This window comes from Ceratotherium simum, chromosome 17, assembly GCF_057802395.1.
Source record: "Ceratotherium simum simum isolate JZ-2026a chromosome 17, ASM5780239v1, whole genome shotgun sequence".
Classification (NCBI taxonomy): domain Eukaryota; kingdom Metazoa; phylum Chordata; class Mammalia; order Perissodactyla; family Rhinocerotidae; genus Ceratotherium; species Ceratotherium simum.
In genome coordinates, this window is record NC_141916.1 from 16325065 (window position 1) to 16331064 (window position 6000).

The window sequence follows — 6000 nt, forward strand, 5'->3', positions numbered from 1 at the left end:
TTCTCCATGGCAAGTATAAGCATCTGGCATACTCTATATTTACTTTATATATATATATTTTTTTCTTTTTTTTTCTGTCTCACCTGACTAGAATGTAAGCTCTGGGAGCAGCGATTTTGTATCACTGCCTCCTAAAACGGAGTCTGGTACTTACTAGGTGGGTAATATTGAGTGAATGGTTAATGGTATTAGTTGACTTGCTCTCAGACACATAAATTTTAGGTGGTGGAGTCTAAGCCAAATTCAGACCATTTTCCTCCAGCTCTTAAGCATGGGCCTAGCCTGCTTCTGTTGACAGGTGTGCATAATTCATAGGTGTGTGGGTGTTGGGCCGTTTTATTAACCATGGATGCTGTGGATCCACTGCCTGCAGGAGGATGAAGGCACATGCAGGCTCATTCACCCATCTTGTCCTTGGCCTGGGGAAATCGTATTTCCACCAAAGATGAAACAAGGACTTTGGGAACACCTGGGTGGGTTGCAATGCTGGATTGGTTTTTGTTTGTTTGTTTGTTTAAAGGGGTCAAAATATTCAAGAGGCCAGCCTCCACGAGGCTGGGAAGGGAAGATGGTGCCTTCACAGGGAGATAGGCCAGGAGCTGGGGGGCTAAAAGCTGGGTGGGGCAACTATGATTTGGCAGCTCTTGAGGTTCAGGGCAAGACCCTTCATAGGAAAGGGAGCAAGCTACAGTCATGTCAGAATCTGATTGGACACTTAGAACAGTTCTTATGCACCTAGGTCCTCATTTGGCTATTTCTCTTCTGTTTATGTACCTTCGAAAAATCTTTTATTTTGAAATAATTTGAAACTTATAGAAAAGTTGCAAGAATAGTTACAGAGAACTTCCATATGCTCTACCTAAATTTATCAATTTTTCACGTTTTGACAAATTTCCTTTGTCATTCTCTGTGTGTACCATAATTTATCTTTTTCTCAACCATTTGAGAGTTGGTTGCATACAATATGCCCCTTTATCTCTTAATATTCTGGCACATATTCCCTAAGAACAAAAATATTATCTTAAGTAACGTTGGTACAGTTATAAAATTCAGGAAATTTAACATTGTCACTATACTTTGATTAAGTCCAGATTCCAAAAGTGTCAGTTGTCCCAATAATGCCCTTTATGGCCTTTTTCCCTCCAGTATGCCATCCCAGTCCAGGGTCACGTGTTGCATTCTGTTGCCATGTCTCTGTCTCCTTTAATCTAAAATTGTCCCTCAGCCTCTGTTTGTCATTAGTGACATTGACATTTTTAAAGAATACAGGCCAGTTATTTTATAGAATGTTCATCAGTTTGTTACTAATGTCTCCTCACGACTGGATTCAGGCTATGCATTCTGAGGTGGAATATGACATGAGTCACGTGTGCCCTTTTCAGGGAAGCACGTCCCGAGGTCCACAATGTCCATCTGCTCCTTATTGGTGATGTAATTTTGATCAATGTCAGAATTGGTCAAGGTGTTGTCTGGTTTCTCCATGGTATAGTTACTATTTTCCCCTTTGCAACGAATCAACAATCTGTGAGGAGACATCTTGAGATTATGCAAATAACCTGCTCCTCTTCATGCTTTTCCCACCTAGACTTACTATCCACTCATGATTCTTGCCCAAGCCAACTTTAATCATAATGGTTGCAAAATGATGATTTTCTAACTCCAACATTCCCTCTACTTTTATCATTTGGCGTTCAACTGTAAAGAAGAGCCCACCCTTCTCCTTATTCATTCATCCATCTATTTATTATCAATACCCTTGTTTTATTCAATAAATTACAATCTACTTCTATCCTTACTTATTTTAATGCTCCAATTGCCCCAGTTTTGACCATAGGGAGCCCCTTTCATCTGGGTCCCATGTCCTTTTGACATAACTTTTTTTTTTTTTTTAAAGCACTGCCTTTTTTCCTGGCACAACAAAAATGTTCCAGGCTTATCTTGTCCCTTCTCTGCCCCAGTCTTGAATCAGCCATGTCTTCAATGAGCCCTGATTCCTTTTAGTGGAGAATGACATTTAGAAACCACAGTCTGGGCACCAGGAGTGTTTATAGTTGCTGGATATACTCACGTACTTTTAAAATTTAAACCAACATCCTTTTGGATCTCTCAACCCATCTTAACTGTGCTATGGGAAACAAAGGGCCAGAGCTTTAAAGGGGGAAGTGATGTGCCTCTGGGAGCTAGTACAGGGGAGCAGAGAGAAAGGATTGATAACCTAGGGTGGTAGGTGGGGAGTGAGGTAGAGTTGGGGTGCCTGGTTGAATCATCTCTTTTTTTTTTAATGTGGAGAACCTTGCAGGTTGGGTTTTGTATAAAGATGGCAATGTTCTTACAATCCCTGGTCTGGCATTAGCATTACAAGTTCCGTAGAATTATGGGTCTTGGAGTTGAAAGGCAAGCACAAGTACTCACATGGTACATCCTTGGCCTTTAGGCAGATTTTTCAACCTGTATTTTACAAATCAGGAAGCTGAGGCTGGGCAAAGCTAAGGTTCTCGACAAGGTCACAAAAGTGTCTGTCTCTTAAGCAGAAGACGTATTTTATTTTAAAGAATCCCATTTGTGCATATGAGCCACCGTCTCTTTAATTTTATCCCCCCAAAGACAGCAATTCTGTGCTTTCTTTTCTAGACTGACAATTTCTCCACATGTTAAAGGAATCCAGTAGTAGTCTGATGGCCTAGTTTGGAAAAATTCCTGACGTTCACTTTTAATAAATTCTCTGGTACCAACATAATTAGCTTGTACATTCCCTTAGTTTGTAGCATGTTATTTTTGTTTTTTTCTTATAACCACTTACATTTTAAAGTTGGCTCAGAGGTTTAAGTGTTTTTAGTCTCAACTGGAGTGCTGTTCCCTTCCGCCAGGGAGACAGATAGACTTGAGGATTATATATGCTAGGTATTGACACAGGGATCTCATTGGGGGAAAGTTGTTTTTTTTTTTTTTTTTTTTTAAAGATTTTATTTATTTATTTTTCCCCCCCAAAGCCCCAGTAGATAGTTGCATGTCACAGCTGCACATCCTTCCAGTTGCTGTATGTGGGACTCGGCCTCAGGATGGACAGAGAAGTGGTGCCTCGGTGCGCGCCCGGGATCCGAACCCGGGCCACCAGCATCGGAGCGCGTGCACTTAACCACCAAGCCACGGGGCCGGCCCCTGGGGGAAAGTTTTAAACTACATATTCAGATTCTTTAATAGATAAGGGCTATTCAGGGCTATTTCTTCCTGAGTAAGCTTTGGTAGTTTTTGTTTTTCAAAATTTGTCTATTTTCGTCTAAGTTGTAGGATTTATTGGTACAAATCTTTTTCCTTATTATCCTTTTAGTATCTGTAGAATCTATAGTATTGTTACCTCTCTCCTTCCTGATATTGCTGATTTGTGTCTTCTCTCTTTTTTCCCTGTTCAGTTTAGTTAGAGGTTTATTGCTATTGATCTTCTCAAAGGGCCAGCTTTGGTTTCACTGAGTTTCTTAATTGTTTTCTACTTAATTTCTGCTCTAATCTTTACTATTTACTTTCTTTGGCTTCCTTTGGGTGTAATGTTCTCTTCTCTTCCCAGTTTCTTAAGGTGTAAGCTGAAGATACTGATTTTAGACTTTTCTTCTTTTCTAATATAGGCGTTCAGTGCTATAAATATATACAGGCGTTCAGTGCTATAAATATATACAGGCGTTCAGTGCTATAAATTACCTTCTAAGTACCATCTCAGCTTCATCTCATAAATTTTGATATGTTGTGTTTTTATTTTCCTTTGGTTCAAAATACTTTCTATTTTCCCTTTTAATTTATTCTTTGATTCAAGGGTTATCAAGAAGTGCGTTTTTCAGATTCCATATATTTGGGGATTGTCCAAATCTTTCTGTTATTGATTTCTAATTTAAACCATTTTAACCAGAAAACATACTTTCTATAATTTGAATCCTTTCAAATTTATTGAGACATGTTTTATTGCCTATGGTACCAAACATGAATATGATATGAAAACCAGATAAATACATTACAAGAGAAAAAAACTACAGAGCAATATCAATCACGACATAAATATAAAAATTCTTAAAACAAGTGTAGCAAATTGAATTTAACAATATATAAAAATATTATACATCATGATTAAGGGAGGTTTACCCCAGGAATTCAAGGTTGGTTTCATTTTCAAAAATTAATCAATGCATATTAATCAACATATTAACGGACAAAAAAGAAAAATAATATTACTATCTCAATAGATGCAGAAAAGACATAAAATCCAATATCCACTCCTGATAAAAACTCTCAACAGCCTAGCAATAGAAGATGTGAAGAATTTGGCCTTGCCCAAAGAAAGGCCTGGCCTTTGTCCCTGGCTCCAGGGAGGTAAGCTCTAAACTTTTGGAGTTTCCCGAGTGGTAGAGTGCCTTTGTTACTCATGGTGGGCCCCTCTGTCCACTTCTGATAGTTTATGCTAACAAGGTGACTCATGATGTGTTCCTTGGGCCACGTGATATCAGATTGACCTCTGATATTGGCAGGGGGAGGGCAGGATACTGAGTTCAATCACATGGGCAATCAATCATGCCTGTATAATGAAGCCCCACTAAAAACTCTGGACACCAAAGCTCAAGTGAGTTTCCTAAATTGGCAGTGTTTGGTGCTTACCGTCACACATCAACGCTGAGAGAGTAACATGTCCTGAGGACAGTGGGAGCTTTGATTACTACAAAGTTATGGTAATGAAGACAATGTGGTCTACAGTATAGACATGCAGATCAATGGAACAGATTGAAAATCCAGAAATACACTCTCACATTTACAGTTAATTGATTTTCAACAAGAATGCCAAGACAATTCATTGGGAGAAAGAATAGTATGTTCACAACTGGCGTTGGGACAAGTGGACATCCATGTGCAAAAGAATGAAGTTGAATCCCTTTTTCACATCACACACAAAAATTTACTCATAATGGATCATAGCACTAAACATAAGAGCTAAAACTATACAACTCTTGGAAGAAAATAGAAGAGTAAATCTTCATGAGCTTGGGTTAGACAAAGCCTTCTTACATATGACACCAAAAGGACAAGCAACCAAAGAAAAATTAGATAAATTAGACCTCATCAAAATTTAAAACTTTTGTGCTTCAAAGGACACCTTCAAGACCATGAAAAGACGACATTTAGAACCGAAGAAGATATTTGCAAATCTTACATCTGCTAAGGGACCTATCTAGAATAGATGAAAAACTCTTACAATTCAATAATAAAAGACAAATAATGCAGTTAAAAACTGGGCAAAGGATCTGAACAGACATTTTTCCAAAGAAGATATACAAGTGGCCAATAAGCACGTGACAAGATGCCCAGCATCATTAGTCATCAGGGAAATGCAAATCAAAATCACAATGAGATACCACTTCATACCCACTAAGATGGCTATAATACAAAAGAAAAATAGAAGTGTTGGTGAGGATGTAGAGAAACTGGAACCCTCATACACAGTTGGTGGGATGGTAAACTGGTTCAGTCACTTTGGAAAACAGTCTGGCAGTTCCTCAAAGGTTAAACATAGAGTTATCATATGACCCAGTAATTCCATGGTATACTGGGTATATGACCCAGGTATATACCCAAGAGAAATGAAAACATTCATCCACACAAAAACCCATACAGGGCCTGGCCCTGTGGCCGGGTGGTTAAAGTTCCACGCGCTCCACTTCGGTGGCTTGAGTTCGCAGGTTTGGATCCCGGGCATGGACCTACTCCACTCACTAGCCATGCTGTGGCACTCTCCCACATATAAAGTGGAGGAAGACTGGCACAGATGTTAGCTCAGGGCTTATCTTCCTCAAGCAAAAAAAAGAGGAAGATTGGCAATGGATGTTAGCTCAGGGCGAATCTTCCTCAGCAAAAAAACCCACAACAAACCTGTACACAAGTGTTTATAGCAGCATTATTCGCGGGGCCGGCCCCGTGGCTTAGCGGTTAAGTGCGCATTCTCCGCTGCTGGCGGCCTGGGTTCGG